The following is a 21,174-nucleotide window of genomic DNA, read 5'->3' on the forward strand; positions in this document are numbered from 1 at the left end:
TAAATGAGTCATTGCCTATTTGGTAAAGAAATAAAAAACACCCCTCCTTCACTCAAAAGTGTGATGTTACTTTCTATGTATCAGTTTTAAAGTATCTTCCAAATGAATAGTGGAGGGGGAGTTATCATGTAATCACTTCATGTCCAGTATCGTGGAGGTTATACATGCTCAAAATAGAAAAATATAAACTGGTTAAAAATAACCCATAATCTTACATCCTAAACATATCTTACCATGCACAGTTTGATGTATTTCCTTTCAAAGTGTTTGATTTAACTGTAATTTTATTTCTTTCATGCAGTTCTACTTTGTTTTACAACTTTACAAGTATCTATACCTTACATTTTTAATATTATCTTCCTATTATTCCGCAAAGTAAACCTTTCATAATGCATAGGATCATTTTCCTCAAGAGTAGGAAATGCTGTTTCCCCTATAATGTTACCTCTGTTACCATCTTTGCGCATTGAGTGTCCCTACTCCCATATTTAGGATAGTTACTTAGATATTGTCAGAGTCTGGTAATTTGTAAAATTGGCCGCAGTTCTCCTTGTCTCCCACACCTGTGCCTCTTCGCACTGTCATTTTACAGCTTGTCCTTCAAGAAGTGAAATCCGTTCCCCTAGCACTTAAATCAGAACTTGTGACTTGCTTTGGCCAGTAAAATGCAGCAGAAGTGAGTATTGTGCCACTTCCAAGCCTAGGTCTCAAGAGGCTTATCTAAAAGTCATGTGATTATTCTTGGCTCAGAGTAGAAAGCAAGGCAGTAAGACACTTTTATTCAAATTGGAAAATTGGCTTCTGGGTCAAGCAGATGTGCAAAAAATGTAGACAAAGTACTGGCCATTATACTTGTGGGACTTTGAAGTACTGCCATCAATCAGTGCTTTCCCACTGCTCCCAGGATGAAAGCACAAATTGCATCATTTATGTTGTTTTTGGCTGTAGGTAACAGAAACCCACCCAAGCAGTGCTAAATTCTGAAACTCATTCCTTGGCTGATGGTTAGCTAATTCATGCCAGGAATAGTTATATTAGTTTCTTAAAACTTAAAATATGCTTTCTTTGGTTGTTAAAAACTATAATAGTAATGGCATTAAGTAGTAAAGTTAGTTAATGAATAGAAATTAGCTATAAAGCTTATACCTGCTATCTATGGCCACAAAAACTCAGTGGTGTGCAGTAATACAATATTTAGCTCATGGTTTTGTAGGATTTCCATGATCTCATCTGTGCTCAGCTGATCGCAGCTGAGTTTGTTCACATGGCTGCTATCAGCTACATGTCAAGAAGTGTCTTTGTGATCTTGCCTGGCCTTGCCACATCTCTCAGGGATGACCCTGGCTTGGACAACTGAGTGACTCAGCTCTGTTCCACACATAGGTCATCCTCGATAAGATTAGCCTAGGTATGTTCCCATGGTAAAGACAGAGGAGCAAGCACATGCTTTCTACTTGCATCATACTTAATATTTGCCCAAGGAGGTCACTTGGTGGAGCTCAGATACAGAGTGGAATGGTACTGCAAAGTTACATGGCAAAAACACATGGATGCAGGGAATGGTGAAGTAGTGAAGCCACTGATAAAATCAAACTACAACAAATTCATCAATCCAAGTTAATTGTCATAAGATGTTACAATATATATTGATGTCACAATATTGATAAATAATTCTCTTGTAGTGAAATCCAAAATATTTGCAGTTCCAGCTACTAGGTGGATCTGTATCATGGAGTGTACATTCTCTAAAAAGTACTCTGCTTTAGGAGAATGAGCATTTTATAATTAATTGTTCTTTAATTAATTAATCATTATTGCTTTGAAATACGCATATCTCTTACTTTAAGATCTGTTGGAATAGTGAGTTTGTGTGAAAACAGATGCCTGTGTTATAAACATTAAATCTTTAGAAGCAAAGATTTTATGAAATAAAACAGTAAACTGCCGCCTGGAACATCTTCTGATGTTAGGCAAAAATCAGAAAAATCCAGAATATATTTTGATAATGTGTAAGAATTAATACAAAATAAAACAAATCATTTGTATTTCTTGAATAAAACACAACTTGATTATTTCAGCAAAATGTATAAGTAGCTTATCACTGTTTTTGAGCATTGAAAAATGCTAAATTTTCTGTCAATAAAATTTGAAAGTGCTAAACACATATATTTCATCAGCATGTTAATCATGTTTCATTAAAAATCATGGTTCAAATGGAGAAAATTTGCAGCCTTCAAAGAGGAAAGCCATTAATCAGTCATCAGTTCTGTTTCACAAAATATAACATCGAGTATCACATAATAAAACATTTGAAATAATATAAATTGCCAAGAATATTTTTTCATAGAAAATCAATAAAGTAAATTGAAATCAGTCATTTAGAAAGTACCATCAGAACTTTATTTTATATTAAAAATATTCAAATGTATCTAATTATAAAATATTAATAGCATTTCACAAAAATAATAGTACCAATTTGTGCATATTTTTGTAATCCAGATTTATGGCTCCACTTGTGGGGAAATGTGTAATTTCTTTTGAAAACAGTTTTGTAACTTTCCCATATTTTTTGAAAAAAATCTATGCAGGAGTGAGAACTTCAGTTATCCCTGATGGTGCTTTGACTGTTTCACAGAAAAGTGATTAATAATTGACATGGACTGTACAATTTAAGACCAAAGATAATTTTGAGGTTTTCATTGGTTATGGAATTAAAAGGAATATCATCTAAAATAAGTTCTCAATCTTTATTGTTAGTGTTCAAGAAAAATAACTTAAGTGAGAAATATCTGTATGAAAAATCTTGTGGTATATTCTCACATAGTTGTTTCAATGCAATAATGGAGAGAGTTTGGAGTTTAAGTCAAATTTTTATTAAAATTTCTGGTTGTTTTAATTTGGCACTACATTATCACATTCAATTATTTCTGGATAAGACAATAGAATATTTACAAAGTAACACATCATTAAATTCCTTTCTTGATGAAATTTATCTTTATCATCATATATTAGATATACATTAGAGAGAAGGAAATCACTTACTAACTTTCTGTGAACTGACATAATGAAAAATGGAAGAGTATTTGTATCTCTGTTGGCAGCCTGTGTCGCTAGAGCAGCAAATGTAGTTTGGAAATTTTAAGAAGCACTGAATGTTCACTTATAATACAAATTGCACAATAGGAATTATTAAGAACTTGGGAAGTGGAACTTTTTTTTTCAGAGATTCTGGCTTGAATAATAATTACAGCTTTTGCCACTTTGTTTAGTTTTACATGAAAAAATTGTTTTATTAAAGCTGACAGGTTAATTTAATGCATGATAAAATAATTAAACTTATAAACCAAATAAAGCTAGGAAAGAGAACAAGATGTAGAAAGAAAGGTATGTGATGTAACATTTGAAGCAAAATAATTCCAATGAAAAGACTGTTACTTTCACTGATAAACACTTAAAAGTGGTATCACAAGTGAAATAATAAATATCTAAGTTCTTTCAATTAATTAAGTCGTGACTTCTTTTCAAATAATATTAAGTTTATTTATGGATTGAAGATTAATAAAAATCAATATAATTAGTCTAAATAAATACTATATGCCAATAAATAATTTTCATGAATTAGCAATAGACATTTAATATATAAAAACCACAGAGTATTATAAGCTAGACATAAGGATATAATTTTGTTGGTTAGAAACAGAGAGGATACAATATAATGAATTGTATTTCTCTATTTAGATGATGTCACATAATAATTTTACGGGGAATTTTTGGAGGACATTTCTATGTCAAATATGATAAACAGGCATCATTTAACTAGATGCAGCATATCAAAGAAAAGATGATAACACTTTCTATAATTCAAGAAATAATTTGTAAGTTATTAGAATGACTTTATGACTGATATATAGTGAGTTATACTTATGTTACATATATACAAATTCACATATGTGTCATAGCATACAGGTTGTTTCATATTTTGAATATTGCTCTGCTTATTGGCTCCTGTACCTTAAAGTCCAGAGACAGGAAGAAATTTGGGGCAGGTGTAAGCCAGTATTTCCACCTGTCTCTCTCTCTCTGGTTCTTCTCTCATCTATGTGGACTTTGCCCTTGAGCGGTAAGGTTCCCAGTTGCTGGCATACTGGTTGGAACAATCCCATGTGGTCATCCTCACGCATGACAACCAAAGAATGAGCACTTCCAGTGGTTCTCTGTTGAGACCAAAAAGAATTTTATCCCCACGTGTCCACAGGGAATCCTTGTATCTTGCTTATTTTTACAGACTGGGGTCACATACCTATTCTAAATCAGGTCTCTGGTCCAGGGAAGGTCATCCACAGAGTGGCATAGGCTGAGTTCCTCAACTGGCCCTGGCTCAGCCAGGGGCATGCCCCAAGGCCTGAAAGGCCCATCCCTGCACTCTGGGTGTTCCGGTGAACAGGGAGTTGGGAACAGCCACCTGTCCTGTACAATGCAAACAACATAGGTTAACATGTAGCACCTTTACCTTTCTGTGGCGAGAGGCCAGCCTGAATCTTGAGCTGCAAGTCCCACTGCACTTCTCTGAGCATGGTAAACTCTGAGTGCCCCGGACCCAAGTATAATTCCCTGAACCGACAAAACAGAATAAAACTTCTAAGCTCTTTTTCCTCAATGGCCGCAACCTGAAATAATGTTTTCCATTCACAGCCCATCAAAATCCAACTGCTCTCTCGTCTTGAAGTTGATTTTCTTTATGATCTGAGATTGCGTAGACTTAAAACAATAAAGAGAATCTTGTAATTGTACAAAGTTAAATAACTTTTTATCTCTTGCCCTTGGAAAAATGGAAGATCATTTAAATCTGCAAGCAGAATGTTAAATGCTTGCTTTAATATTGTTGATTGAATTGAGTTTTAATTTCAGTTGTTTCCTTGAGTAAGTAGAAAAATGGTTTTCTTGAGAGGGAAATTGAGATTGTACTAAATGTGCCTAATGTGGGTTATTGAAGGGGGAACACTTAGAACTTTGAGAAAGAAATATACTGTGAACTACTGAGGTTTCTTTGGCTTTTCACTTGGTTGTGTTGCTAGAATGGTTGTCCAGGAAAGGACTGTGTCTGCTCTTGGGATGAAGTAGTCAGGAGGTGGGTCGGAGTTTGTTTCTGGACACAGTGCAGTCACTGCTGTTGTCTGGTACTCCGGTTATTCATGGTAAATCTTTGAATGAATGCCTTCAAAATATAGGTAAAATGTTTATCCTTTCCCTCCGTCTATATATACAATATCGAATATGGTGTTCCATTTCCTCTTTCCCTACATAATTGGACAAAACCATTTTGTCTTGGATTCTTTAATCTTGAGTGAAGTTCGGCTCCTCAACGCAAACTGAGGTTTGAAGGATTGAAAGACAAGAGTCAAGTGTCAGAGAACTAAGAGCAGGGTTGGCTAAAGCCTGGAGGCCCTTCCTCTGTTAACCATCTTTTCTGCTACCTGGTTCTCCTGCAGTTAACAGGTTAACAAGTTAAGATGTAAAACTAAAAGATTTCCTGTGGAAATAAAACAGTGAAAACCTAAGACTCTAAAATTTGTATTAGCAAAAGGTCTAAAACTCCTTTGTTTTATATTGTCATAATTATTAAAGAATCTAACAGCATTAAACAGCTCTAGAGAATGTTTGCCCAGGGGAATTCTACATATTTGACAAGCTAAAAAATGTTGAATATAAATGAAAATCATCCCTAATCCAAGCATATGCATCTCTACATTGTCATTTCCTTCCAGATTTTTTCCAAATTTATACTTTTAAAACATGTTTAACAGATTGCTAAAATTATGTATCATAAGTTTTCTCTACATATGTATGTCTCACAATTTTCCTCTTGGTTGCTGTGATCTTCATAATGATCATTAAATGTAACCAGTTTTCCAAAGAACACCCTCCAGGTTCTTACTGCCTTAATAACCTTGCAATAAACAAATTAATTCATTACATTTCCTTTTTGATATATTTCTTTAGACTAAATTTTCAGAAATACTATTACTCAATAAAATGGTTCTGAAATGTTTATGGCTCATTAGATAAAATGCCAAACTTCTTTCAAAAAAAAGGCTTTAAAAATTTTAATCTCATAGTACAATATGTATATTAGTTTTGTTATTTTCCAACATTATGTATTACATTTAATTAAATTTTATTTGTTTATTTATTTACTGTCCCACTTCTAGACTTATGTCTCCTAGAGAGACATAAGACTATGTGTTTATTGTTCAACTTTTAATTTTCTGTAGGACTAGAATATTGCCTGACATATATGAAATAAATGGTAAATTTTGTTCCATTGATTGGAATTAATAATGGAAATATGTTTCAGTCATAATAAATGCCAAATTACTACATATTTTTGTTTTTTCATTATGATTTTATCATTGCTTAAAGTCTCATAATTAACTGAGACTTGTGTTCTGTATTCTTAGTGTGTTTTTTCAAAAGTGAAATGCTTCATGATTTTCTGCATCATTCTTGCAAGAGAACATGTTGACCTTCTCCAGGTTGTGGCCAATTTTAAGATATTTTCTGGAAAAGCATTCATCATTTAATTTTGCTAATACAGTAAGCAATTATATCACTGAGTTTACAATTTGTGTTTTTTTTAACATTTTTTATTGATTTATAATCATTTTACAATGTTGTGTCAAATTCCAGTGTTCAGCACAATTTTTCAGTCATTCATGGACATATACACATTCATTGTCACATTTTTTTCTCTGTGATTTATCATAACATTTTGTGTATATTTCCCTGTGCTATACAGTGTAATCTTGTTTATCTATTCTACAATTTTGAAATCCCAGTCTATCCCTTCCCACTCTCTACCCCCCTGGTAACCACAAGTCTGTATTCTCTGCCCATGAGTCTTTAGATTCCACATATGTGCGATCTCATATGGTATTTTTCTTTCTCTTTCTGGCTTACTTCACTTAGAATGACATTCTCTAGGAGCATCCATGTTGCTGCAAATGGCGTTATGTTGTCGGTTTTTATGGCTGAGTAGTATTCCATTGTATAAATATACCACCTCTTCTTTATCCAGTCACCTATTGATGGACATTTAGGCTGTTTCCATGTTTTGGCTATTGTAAATAGTGCTGCTATGAACATTGGAGTGCAGGTGTCATCCTGAAGTAGATTTCCTTCTGGATACAAGCCCAGGAGTGGGATTCCTGGGTCATATGGTAGGTCTATTCCTAGTCTTTTGAGGAATCTCCACACTGTTTTCCATAGTGGCTGCACCAAACTGCATTCCCACCAGCAGTGTAGGAGGGTTCCCCTTTCTCCACAGCCTCTCCAGCATTTGTCATTTTTGGATTTTTGAATGGTGGCCATTCTGACTGGTGTGAGGTGATACGTCATTGTAGTTTTGATTTGCATTTCTCTGATAATTAGTGATATTGAGCATTTTTTCATGTGCTTTTTGATCATTTGTATGTCTTCCTTGGAGAATTGCTTGTTTAGGTCTTCTGCCCATTTTTGGATTGGGTTGTTTATTTTTTTCTTATTGAGTCGTATGAGCTGCTTATATATTTTGGAGATCAAGCCTTTGTCGGTTTCACTTGCAAAAATTTTCTCCCATTCCGTAGGTTTTCTTCTTGTTTTATTTCTGGTTTCCTTTGCTGTGCAGAAGCTTGTAAGTTTCATTAGGTCCCATTTGTTTATTCTTGCTTTTATTTCTTCTAGGAGAAAATTTTTGAAATGTATGTCAGATAATGTTTTGCCTATGTTTTCCTCTAGGAGGTTTATTGTATCTTGTCTTATGTTTAAGTCTTTAATCCATTTTGAGTTGATTTTTGTATATGGTGTAAGGGTGTGTTCTAGCTTCATTGTTTTACATGCTGCTGTCCAGTTTTCCCAACACCATTTGCTGAAGAGACTGTCTTTATTCCATTGTATATTCTTGCCTCCTTTGTCGAAGATGAGTTGACCAAAGGTTTGTGGGTTCATTTCTGGGCTCTCTATTCTGTTCCATTGGTCCATATGTCTGTTTTGGTACCAATACCATGCTGTCTTGATGACTGTGGCTCTATAGTATTGTCTGAAGTCTGGGAGAGTTATTCCTCCAGCCTCTTTCTTTCTCTTCAGTAATCCTTTAGCAATTCTAGGTCTTTGATGGTTCCATATAAATTTTATTATGATTTGTTCTAGTTCTGTGAAATATGTCCTGGGTAATTGGATAGGGATTGCATTAAATCTGTAGATTGCCTTGGGCAGTGTGACCATTTTAACAATATTGATTCTTCCAATCCAAGAGCATGGAATATCTTTCCATTTTTTAAAGTCTTCTTTAATTTCCTTCATCAGTGGTTTATAGTTTTCTGTGTATAATTCTTTCACCTCCTTGGTTAGATTTATTCCCAGATATTTTATTACTTTGGGTGCTATTTTAAAGGGGATTGTTTCTTTACTTTCTTTTTCTGTTGATTTATCGTTAGTGTAAAGAAATGCAACTGATTTTTGAACATTAATTTTGTAACCTGCTACCTTGCTGAATTCTTCAATCAGCTCTAGTAGCTTTTGTGTGGACCTTTTAGGGTTTTCTATGTATAGTAACATGTCATCAGCATATAATGACACTTTTACCTCTTCTTTTCCAATTTGGATCCCTTTTATTTCTTTCTCTTGCCTGATTGCTGTGGCTAGGACTTCTAGGACTATGTTGAATAGGAGTGGTGATAGTGGGCATCCTTGTCTTGTCCCAGATTTTAGTGGGAAGCTTTTGAGTTTTTCACCGTTGAGAACTATGCTGGCTGTAGGTTTGTCATATATAGCTTTTATTATGTTGAGATATGTTCCCTCTATACCCACTTTGGTGAGAGTTTTTATCATAAATGGGTGTTGAATTTTATCAAATGCTTTTCCTGCATCGATTGAGATGATCATCTGGTTTTTGTCCTTTTTCTTGTTGATGTGATGTATTACATTGATTGATTTGCATATGTTGAACCAGCCTTGTGTCCCTGGGATGAACCCCACTTGGTCATGATGTATAATCTTTTTTATGTGTTGTTGGATTCTATTTGCTAAAATTTTGGTGAGGATTTTGGCGTCTATGTTCATCAGTGATATTGGCCTATAATTCTCTTTTTTTGTAGTGTCTTTGCCTGGTTTTGGTATCAGGGTGATGGTGGCTTCATAGAATGAGTTTGGGAGTATTCCCTCCTTTTCAATCGTCTGGAAGAGTTTGAGAAGGACTGGTATGAGTTCTTCTTTGTATGTTTGGTAGAATTCCTCTCTGATCATTATTATTTCCTTCCTTCTGCTGCTTTTTGGGGCTTTTTGTTCTTCTTTTTCTAATTCATTCAGGTGGTGGGTTAACTTGTTTATTTGAGATTGTTCTTCTTTTTTGAGGAAGGCCTGTATCGCTATAAACTTCCCTCTTAGCACTGCCTTTGCTGTGTCCCATAGGTTTTGAGTGGTTGTGCTTTCATTATCATTTGTCTCAAGGTATTTTTTTAATTTCAGCTTTGATTTCCTCATTGATCCATTGTTTTTTCAATAACATATTGTTTAATCTCCATGCTTTTCTTTTTTTCTCCTTTGTTTCTCTGTTGTTGATTTCCAGTTTCATGGCATTGTGGTCAGTAAAGATGCTTGAGATAATTTCTATCTTCTTAAATTTGTTGAGGTTTCTTTTGTGTCCAAGTACATGATCGATCCTGGAAAATGTTCCATGTGCACTTGAAAAGAATGTATATTCTATTTTTGGGGGGTGTAATGCTCTGAAAATATCCACCAAATCTAGTTTTTCTATAGTAGTATTTAATTTCTCTGTTGCCTTGTTTATTTTCTGTCTGGAAGATCTGTCTAGTGATGTTAATGCAGTGTTAAAATCTCCAACTATGATTGTATTCCCATCAATATTGCCCTTTATCTCTGTTAGTAATTCTTGTATGTACTTAGGTGCTCCTATATTGGGTGCATATATATTAACGAGTGTAATGTCTTCATCTTGTATCACTCCTTTAATCATTATAAAATGTACCTCTTTATCTTTCTTTATGGCCTTTGTTTTAAAGTCTATTTTGTCTGAAATCAGTACTGCAACACCTGCTTTTTTGGCTTTTCCATTTGCATGGAATATCCTTTTCCATCCTTTCACTCTGAATCTATATCTGTCCTTCTCCCTAAAGTGGGTCTCTTGTATGCAGCATATTGAAGGTTCTTGCTTTATTATCCAGTCTGCCACCCTGTCTTTTGACTGGAGCATTTAGTCCATTAACATTTACAGTAATTAATGATAGATGTGTGTTTATTGCCATTTTGAACTTATCTTTGCAGTTGAATTGGTATATCCTCTTTGTTCCTTTCTTCTTCCTTTTGTGGTTTGGTAATTTTCCTTTGTATTATCATGGATTTTATTTAATTTTTGTGACTCCCTTGTAAATTTTTGACTTGTGGTTACCCTTTTTTGTAAATCTATTAACCTATACCTGTTTTTATTAAACTGATAATAACATGATCTTAAACCCATCCTACTGTTAAAAAAATTTTAAAAAGAAAGAAAAAAAATTCTATATTTCCCTGCCTCCCTCTCCCACTCTCAGTGATTTGTATGTCTTCTTTTATAATTTCGTGTTTTCTTTATTTGTAATTCATGAGTTATCACCTTTCCAGTTGTGAGTTTCTCATTTCTGTAGCATCCTGCTGCTTTTCTATTTAGAATAGCCCTTTCAATATTTCTTTTAGCATGGGTTTAGTGTTGCCAAGCTCCTGCAGCTTTTTTTTTGTCTGTGAAACTCTTTATTTCTCCTTCTATCCTAAAGGATAGCCTTGCTGGATAAAGTATCCTAGGCTGCATCTTTTTTTCATTCAGGGCTTTGAATATATCTTGCCACTCCCTTCTGGCCTGTAGTGTTTGTGTAGAGAAATCAGCTGAGAGCCTTATGGGGGTTCCCTTGTAATTCACTCTTTGCTTTTCTCTTGCTGCCTTTAGAATCATTTCTTTATCCTTGACTCTGGCCATCTTGATTATGATATGTCTTGGTGTGGGTCTATTTGGGTTCTTCCTGTTTGGGACCCTCTGAGCTTCCTGTACTTGGATATCTGATTCCTTCTTTAAGTTTGGGAAGTTTTCAGTCATGATTTCTTCAAAAACCTTTTCAGTCCCCTTTGATCCTTCTTCCCCTTCTGGGACCCCTATTATGCGAAGATTGGGACGCTTTATATTATCCCATAGGTCCCTTATGCTATTATCATTATTTTTTATTTGCTTATCTTGTAGTTCTTCTGAATGGGTGCTTTCTATTGCCCTGTCTTCTAGATCACTAATTCGTTCCTCTGCATTAACTAGTTGGCTTTGCACAGCTATTAGATCATTCCTTATCTCTGTGAATGAGTTTACCCATTCTGCTTGGCTCTTCTTTATAGCTTCAATTTCATTTTTGACATATTTTATCTCTCTAAACACTATCTCTTTTAATTCCTTCAGCAATTCGATCACTCCTTTTTTGAAATCTTGATCTAGTAGGCTATCGATGTCTATTTCATTGATCTTTCTTTCAGGGGATTCCTCTTGTTCTTTTAATTGGGAAAGGTTTCTCTGCTTCTTCATCTTGCTCATACCTCTCTGGCACTGTGGTTTATGGAGTATCAGTTGTCTATTTTGGATCTTAAGGATTTTATCTGTCTAATGCCTATTTATGAATAGAACTTAGGAAAAAAAAGAAATAATGAGAGAGAAAGATTTTTAAAAGAAGGGAGAAAGAAGGTTTGAAAACAGTGTATAATGAATAATAGAAGAGCGAGTTGAAGCAGAGTATTAATCGGGTTGAGACGTCCTTTTAAAACCTTAAAAAAAAAAAAAAGAAAAAAAGGGGTGGGGAGATGAATAGATGTATTTGAAGCCTGTGTCTAATCAATAACAGGACATCAAAACCCAAGAGAAATAGAAATGAATTAAGAAGTAAAAATTAAGAGAGTAATTGAAAATAGAACAGGTAAAAACAGATTTAAGAACAAAACAAAAAACAAACAAACAAAAAAACAAAACAAAAAAGGGGTTGTCGGTGTTCTCCTGGAGTCTGTGTGCTTTTAATGTGAAGTCCTTCTGTCTTCGTCCTGTTTTGGAAGCTCAGCTTGTTTTCATAGGCCCTCCGTTGGCGCCCTCTTCTGTGCTGCTCCCAGCACCTGTCGGCAAGCAAATCGCGCCTCCTCCTAACACGGGGTCAGATGCAGCTCTCCTCTGCTGTGGGCGGGCGGGTCACTGCCCCTCCGGACGCCGCAGTCAGGTGTTGCAGACTGGCCAGGGAGGAGGGCGGGTCGTGCCCCCTCCCAGCACCTCGGTCAGGGGCTGTGTTCCTGCCCGATAGGCGGGGGGGGGGGGGGGGGGGGGGGGGGGGGGGCGCTCTCCCTCTGCCTGCGCCGCCGGTAGCTCCGCTGCTCTGTGCGGCTGCGCGCTCCGCCCTGGCCGCTCTCCGCCCTGGCCGCGCTCCGCGGGTGGGCTCGGGGATGACCGAGGGGCAGCCTCGTCCCTGCGCTGAGCCAAGACCCAGCTCCTTGTTTGTCTTTGTGGAGCAAGTTCTCTGAGGGACCAGGATGGAAGGATCCCACCTGCCCCGGGCTGTAGGCCCGTCTCAGTCTGGCCCTTGAGGCTGCTGAGCCCTTCAGTGTGGATGCAGGTTTCGCCCCTGCCCCCGCCTGGGTGCTCAGCCGGAGGATATGGCGGCTCTGCCTGGGCCCCGCCCCTCTTCCCCTGAAAAGCCTCCGTGGGTTTTCAGAGATGGGGGTATGCACCCTTCCCCCGAGAGCACATCAACCTTGCTGTTTTATGGAGGGCCCAGGTTGTTCTGTCCTGTACACCCACAGCCCCGGCGCCCAGCCCCTTGCAGTCCCCCGGGGCTGCCTCCGTGCAGCCGCCCCCGTCCTCCGCCCGGCTTGTGCAGCCTGGCCCTGCCCGCCGCTGCCGGCCCGCGTCTCAGGCTGGGTGTCGGGGGGACGCTCTGTGCCCGTTTAACTTAGTTCTGTCAGACAAGGGCTGCTCTGTACAGATCCGAGCCTCGGAGGCTCCCCCTCCGTCCCGCTGGCCTCTCAGTTGGAGAGGGGAGACCCAGCGAGCGAGCGCCAGTCCTCCTTTGCCGCTCCCTCCCCGCGGGACCCGTCCCGCGCTGCTTTGCCTTTTGTTCTTTCTTTTTTCCTTTTCTCCTACCAGATTTTTGGCGTCTTTATCTTTTGAAGAGGGCGATGTTCTGTCAGAGTTCCGCAGGTGCTCTGGTTGGCTGAGTGAGTCTGTAGATGTGGATCTTGGTGTATTTGTGGGAGAGGGTGACTTACAAGCGTCCTTCTACTCCGCCATCTTGTCTCTTCTACAATTTGTGTTTGACATACAATTGAAGCTAAATATTTTAATGTTTGTCTGCCAAAATAGTATTCCTTATAATTATTTGCTTGTGACTTTGCCCATTTGTATACTGATTTTAATTTGTAAAACAAGAAGTATAATTAAATTTTAATCTATTCCTGTTACATTTGCTGTAGATTTCTAAAGGACTTTTTGGATTTTCATTTATGGCTATAATTCAGAAATTTCAAAATTTTACATGGTTTCATTTTTTTGTGGGGGGGAAATACTTTTTTCTTAGTTCAAAAGCTATTGACTATCACTCCGCTTCACCAGTTCACTATGGGCTAAATGTCCAATTTCATTTTATTTGAGGTATTCTGGATATTGTCAATGTCTTATATAATGGTATACAGTGCATTTAGAGTGTATTTAGATATGGACTTTTTTTTGTGATAATCTGAATAGATTTTTTCCTCAATTATGCAAAACTATAAGCATATTTAAATTAAAAACATTTAAAATATTTTGATGTATAGGTTAGTTTTTAGTTTTCCCAACTTTTGAATATAATGTAATATGTTGATTTTTATAGCATACTGTTTTATTTATTCATTGATTAGCATATATATTTAATATCTGATAAATCTAGCTCCCCCATATATTTCTTTTGAGACTGTTCTGAAATATTCTTTACTAGGTGATTGTCCAGATACAATTTGTAATGTTTTGGTCCAAGAAAGAGCTTATGATTATGACTGGGTTTTTATTAAACATTCATATTATTTTAGAAAGCAAACAGTATTATACACAACTGTCTCTTCTCATCCAGGAACATATCATGTCTTTCCATTTGGTCAAATATAATTTTCTTCCAATAAAGTTTTCTGGTTTTTACTAAGCATGTCATATATATTCTCATTCAGATTTTAAAATTATGATTATACTTTTAGTTAATACTGTGATGAGATACATTATAATTTTTTTACCATCCTACTTGGCTATTCAGGAAAGCTGTTGAGTATTATATTGTTATCCTATTTCATATTTAATTGCATGTAATAGTGTGATTCCTTGATAATGATGTGTCTCTTCCCTTCCTGTAGGTGTGTACATTTCCTTTCAGTGTATGGTGACAGTTAATTCAGGATAGACATTCTGTATCATGACAAAGTAATCAGATATATTTCCATTTTCTTTGGTTTTTATTTGTAAGTACTGAATTTGAACAAATATTTTTTAATGGGATTTACTGGAATTATTATATTTGCATACATTTCTTAAACTGTTTATCGAGTGATGTCCTTCTATTGAACAATTATGTAATTTCTCAGCTAAACTTTCTAAATCATGATAAATTATTTTATCATTCTTCTCAATTTCATATACTGTTTTCTTTTCCTTAACTTGAAAAGAAGCAGAAGGAGAAATAGTTGCAATGAAAGTTAGAGGCTTCGCTCAAATATTTAAAGGTTTAAGCAATCTACTTATATCTGAAATTTTGCCAAAATGCTTATGGGCAGCTCTGTCTGCTTTGGCAAAGCTTTCTGACATGCATTTACTGAGGGGTGATTAGAAAGGGATGCCCAACATTCCCAATGGGCTGGTCAGTTTTCCCAACACTCTTCAGCCTGAGATAGTTGTCAGGATAGTGATGGGGTTTGGAGTAGTAGTCTCCTAATGCAGCATGCAGACTTTCACTTATTCCTGCTTTGGTAATACTGTATCGCATCCTTGTTGTCCACTGTTTCTCTGCTCTATGACACAGTTTCTCCAGAAATCAACACTTCAACTTTTGTAAGGGCTGATTAATCACAGCCTCAGAAGGGGCACATAAACAATACTCTTGTTTCAGATTTTCTACCAGTCTTCCTGTTTTATGCCTACCCCCCCACATCCCTACACCCCTTCCTCTGGAGATAGTGAGTACCTTCAATTTCTGAGTCTTTCTAGAGTTTTATGAAATAAATTGGCTTATTTATTCTGTCTTCTGTTCAAAAAGTCACTTAGCTTTCTGTTACTATTATTCCATCCATATGCCTCAAAATTTTATTGACTTCAGTAGAGCGTTTCTGTTTCCTTTATCATTTTCTTTGTCCTTGTGGGTTAGTGATTTTGTTTTTTTGTTTTTTTTAACTATGTAAGTGCCATATCAGTCAGGTTTGGGGAGGGAGCAGAGAGAAGTGTATGTGTAGGCCATGTTTTTAAGGAAGTCTCTGCCATGACATACTCTTAATTCATACCTCTTGACATAACTCAGCAGAGCCAGTTAACTCCCTGCCATCAGTTCTCTTCTTACCCATTGTTAATAGGACTTCAGATTTACCAGCTGTGTGGTTTTGTTAATAGGACTTCAGATTTACCAGCTGTGTGGTTTTGAAAGAAACCTTACTGACCCAAGCTGATCTTCATCAGTGATGGAGAAGAAGGTGAGAATCTACCAGTTCTTGGCTTTATTTTTCCACATGGAGAGATTTCAGGTGGAATCTGAATACACTCCCCACTCCTCACTCAGCCTCCCTAGTGGAGAAAGAGTAATGGCTGATTGTGAGTTGGAAGAAGAAATCAGGTGTTCTTAATTCAACCTTTTTTTTTTTTTTCCTGTTAGATTTTTATCCCCCTCAGTGACGACAGCACAGATAACCTTAGTAGTAGATATTTTGCCTTAATGAGGGTCTCCAGAGATCTTAGGTTGAAATATGAGCAGACTCTTTGGGCCACAGTCTGAGCCATGTTCTCTGTTCAGTCTATAAGTAAAAGGGTTGATATTTTGCTCTCCATATGTCTTTCGCTTATGTGCTATTTTCCCTTTGTTTCTGAACTTGAAAAGAAAAAAAAACAAGTGTTACTTATTATACCTACTCTTACCTACACCCTTGAAATAAACAAACAAAGCAAACCAACAAGCCTAATTTTATCCCTAATGCTGCGATGTTTGGTTTAGTGATAAACATGGAGACTGAGCCTAAATGATTAAGGCATAGCATTCCTTTGACTGGTGATTGTTCAAAGTAGGGCAGCATCTGAGTTTCCATAGAGTGAAGACTGTGAATTTCATCTGGTATTTTTAGTCAAGTTATGTTGACTCATCCTCTGGCTGATTTTATAAGAAGATGTCATACTGGGAACGATTGCAACTATTTTATACCCATGGCAAAACCAACCAGTACATAAAAAGAGGAATTTAGATCAGAAGACTGAGACAGAACTCAGATGGAATTCCACCTGAAGTTCACACTACTTCTAGACTTTGATTTATGTGGGCTAGTAAATTTCTCTTTATGTTTAAACCAATTTGAAATGGTTTCTCACCATTAAAAGCATTATTGCACTGTTTAATTTGCTTGTCTAGGATTTCTATAGAATTTTCACGTTTGTGAAGAGGCAAGCTCCCAAACATATAGAACATTACAGCAATGCCCAATTTTCTTGAGTGGAAGTAGTACTCTGGACTTCCAATTGACTTAAATTTACATGTCAAAATAGTTTATCCAGGACTAAGTTTTCTTAGCTTTAAGGCAGGATATATGGTGGCCACACTGCAGGAGTAGTGACAACAAATCAGAAGTCTTGGGGTGCCTAAGTGTGTCTTCTGTTATCCTTACTTCATTGCTGAGATGAATGTGGTCACGTGAGACGAGATAAAGTAAGTATGATCCACATCAATTCGGGAAAGCTGTATGCTCTGTGGGTCCCTTCAGCTCTTATACCTTGAAGATATACATGAAATTCTCCTCAGATGTACATGACTGGTCCCTATTCTCCAGTGGAGCAGAATCTCAATATTCTTAGTTGTTACTGAATAAACAATCTCAACAATGATGTGCAAGTCTATAGTCTGGAAAATAGTAACCTAAGATGAATTCTCATTAATCTTGAGTCTGGTCTGCTCCTATGATTCCTTGAGCTTATGTGCAAGGATTTGACAAAAGTCAACCCCCTCAGATGTCCCTGAAGATAAATTACAAACCTGTTTTTAGCTTTCTCCTTTAATTTAGTATCACATGAATATTAAAACAACAACAGCAACAATATATGCTGGGTACCAAGTTAAGTGCTGTACATATTGTTATATAATAATTTAAAAAATTAGCTGGCCTTTGTTCTTGGAACGTAGCTAATGACATGGAAGTTCCTGAGTGATAGGAGTGTCTTTGTTATTCATGATGGGTCCTGATAATTTATGATAATGAGGTGACTTATAGAGAGCCCCTAGGTAATATGCCATGACAAGGTGACTCAGGATAGGAGCTAGCCACTCCAGAAAGACCAACAATATGATTAGAGGATTGGGGCTTTGAGCACATCATATTAGCCTGACCTCTAGGGAGGAAAGGAAAAGCTGGAGATCGAGCTTAATTGCATGGCGCATGATTCAATCATCATGCCTACACAGTGAAATCCCAGTAAAATCTCTGGACATTGAAGTTCATATGAGCTCCTCTGGTTAATGACACTTTTTATGTATTGTTACTCATCAGTGTGCTGGGAGAGCGATGTGTCCTGACTCCATGGGAAGAGGACACTGTACGCTTCATTTTTTTTGTGGGTATGGACTCTCGCAGACTTCCCCCATGCGTCCCTTCTTCTTCTGCAAGTCCTGATTTGTATCCTTTTAGCTATAATAAAACTGTAATTGTAAGTAGAGTGCACTTCTGAATTCTGTGAGTTATTCTAGCAAATTAGTGAACCTAGAGGGTAATGGAAATCCAGCAGATTTAGCCAGTTGGGAAGAAATGTGAGTGGCCTGGGAACCCTCAAGCTGGTTTCCAAAGTGAGGGTGTTGTGTGGAGAACTATGTCCTTTACCTGCGAAGTCTGGCCTAGTTCCGGGTAGTTAGCATCAAGTCATTGGACATATAACTTGTTCAATCTCTTACTATTTCCATGGTGTGAAGATTTTATCCTTCTTCTTCATAGGTTAATAAGGAATCTGGGATCAATAACATGTTGATAATTGCTAAATACTACATGCCATCTCTTTTCTTTTTCATGGCTTGTGTAATGAATTCCTTTCTCTGAGAATTTTTACAACAAAATGCTTATTTGAATTTTTCTTCTTATGTAGCTTTCAAAAGTGTAAATTATATTGCTTAGTAAAATTTCACTGCCTTCTTAATTTGAATTCTATTTCTTCTATGTCTAAAACTATTTGGAAGATTCCAAGGGAGTACAGTAGAATAAATTTAAAGGCTGCCAAAAAGACCTAGATTAAAAACCTAATGACTGTGTTAAGCCAATTCAATTCCTAATTTCTGAAAATAGAGATAATTTTACATATATCAGAATCATGTTATGAAGAGGTATGAGATAACATATGTAATACATCTAGAAAAAATATTAGGTCTATTTCCCTTTTAGATACAAATAACCTTAGGGTAAGAGCAAGCTATCTACGTATTTGTATTAGTATAATCCTTTTAGGGATGGTAAAGTTATAGAATGAGATCCACTTTCTTTCCACTCTTCCTCAGGGGCTAATTTTTCAGTGGTTGGTATAACATCAGAACAATGTATGTGTGTGTGTGTGTGTGTGTGTGGTGTGTGTGTAAAAAAGAGAGAAAGAAAGAGAGGCTTAAACTCTTTTGAAATAATTTTTAACAGAAGATGCTTTTGGAAATATCATTCTAAATTTTTATTAATGTAGCTTATTTATTCTTCAAAGCCTTAAATGCTTGGTGATCATGGATTCACAGATCTCCAGTTATAGGAAGTGTAATTGACTAAGGGCCCTAGCTCCTGCAAAATCTATTGCATGTTTGTGATGGAGCCACACTTCCTATGAGCTTCTCCCAGTCAGTGACTGAGAAGGACAAGGATATGAAGTCAGTGTCCTTCCTGGGAGACATGGTGCTCCTCCAGTGGCCATTTGGCTCAAGGACTCCACTCTTATTCTACTGCTCCTTTTTTCCTTTGTAGCTTACTGTAAAAATTGCACAGAACTTCTGCTTCATTGAAAGTTAATGATATATTTGGGCAGGATTTGGGGAAAACTCTCAAAATCCTTTGAAATAAACTTTCTTGGAATTCAGAGTTTTTACTTTTGTTTGCAATCTGTATATTTATGTTTTGGTGTGGAGCTGGTCACAAGGAAACAGAAGATGACCCAGATTATTCCCTGTCCTGGGTGTTTGCCATAAACAAATATTTCACATACCATCCCTTTTGTATAGCTATATGTATTGATTTGCAAGTAGTACTAGTTTTTGTTTTATCATTAAAGTGACTGTTTCTCACCAGTTATATCAAATTATGAATATTTCTGAGATTTAATTGTTGCTCCCCAGAGTCTTATATGCATTTTTCCAGGAAAGTACATGGGTTTGAGAGTGTGGCAGTAACTTGCTTTATCTTCTAGCCAGCCCAGTACCTCTGGAACACAACCTTTTGCTACAGATCTGTGTTTCTGTGTGTCATCTGTTAATGAAGATGCATGGCCCTTAGATGGGATTGATGTTGTTCTATAAAAGGCGATTTGTATAGATTTCAGTAACATGCATAAACTTGTATTCAGCAACCTGTAAACTTAAGAAATAAAAAGTATTCGTTTCCTGTATGAAATTTTGGACAATTAGCACACTTACATTTCTTCTTTTTCTTCTGCTCCCTCCCTCAACATCTCAAAATTTGTTGATATGCTCTAAGATTTGGGCCTCAGTTTATTTAACTAAAATTATCATTTTCACTTTTAATGGTGTAATATGTGCCAATATGTATTGGCATTTTATAGTGTAATGATTTTTACATGATTATTTCTTTTAAAAAGTGAGTTCCATATTTGGTTGCCACTAAATTTTTTTTTAAATTTTTTTACTTTATCATATGGTGAGGTGGAAATAAGACATATGTATTGAGAGGTATCTGTGATGAGTAGATGGTAAAAGGAACAGAGCTATATGGAATAGGCACAGGACTGGAAGGAAGATCAGCACTGACACTTACTTTGAAAATCATGAAGTCCTTTGACCAGGGGATTATTTCTACTGCTACTGCTACTACTACTTTTATTTATTACTATTATTATTACTATTAAAATAGAGGTTACACTCAAGTTAACGAAACTACAGACATCCCAGGGAGTTATCTCCTGTTGCAAATCACCTGTGGGATAGTCACCCAAATCTTCAGATTTTGAAGATCAGATTCTCTGGAAATAAGCTGAAGTTACATCCTGTAGACACAGTAGCTACAAACTCATTTTTCGTTTCCCAGTTCTCACCAGTGACCGCTGGCTCCCCACCATTTGGTGCTCCTGAATTAAATTTTTTCTCAATTTATATATCAAACAGCATAATTCATACTAAAGATCTGATTTCATTTATGTAGACTCTTGACTTAAAATCCAAACTAATTATTCCATATAATAAATTATTATAGACAGTTTTTTAATATCACCTTCTAAGATCATTTGTTTTATGTTTGGAATAATTCTTAGATTTATTCAGATAGTAATTTTTTCCTCCATGGAAAGGATACAATGCAGATATATAGTTTCTAATTTCCTGTATATTCAATCTTTTTGTTACTTCACTGAGTAAATGTCAAGTGGGATGAGGACAGAATTCTGGAATCATAGTCTCTCTGTCAATTATTTCTCGCTATTATTCCGTCTTCTGGCATCTAATATCATACATGGGGAAGTCTGGCACTGGCTTGATTTTTGTCCTTTTGAGTGTCTTTTTCTGCCGAGTTTCCAGGGAAGGACATGGGTGAATGTAGACTTCTGGTGAGTCATGCTGATGAATAGAATCTTGTGGAATCCTTAAAATCGAATACTTCATACCAGACTCTCTTAGGTTTTGTATTTTGTTAATTTTGCCTACCACGCAATAAATGCTTTTGATCTGAAGATTTTCACTT

General features: G+C 36.5%; 2 long non-coding RNA genes across 2 annotated transcripts in view; one reads left to right on the top strand and one right to left on the bottom strand.

The window, feature by feature from the left end:
- LOC140698208 (uncharacterized) overlaps positions 1-21,174 on the top strand; it is a 71,496-nt gene that overhangs the window by 29,117 nt on the left and 21,205 nt on the right. The window lies entirely within an intron of this gene.
- Positions 3,991-13,323, bottom strand: LOC140698206 (uncharacterized). The gene is made up of 3 exons (XR_012075840.1): positions 13,184-13,323; positions 4,301-4,467; positions 3,991-4,214 (listed from the first exon to the last, which is right to left on the bottom strand). It is a non-coding gene; the product is annotated as an uncharacterized lncRNA (long non-coding RNA).

The sequence above is a fragment of the Vicugna pacos genome, chromosome 1 (assembly GCF_048564905.1).
Source record: "Vicugna pacos chromosome 1, VicPac4, whole genome shotgun sequence".
Lineage (NCBI taxonomy): Eukaryota > Metazoa > Chordata > Mammalia > Artiodactyla > Camelidae > Vicugna > Vicugna pacos.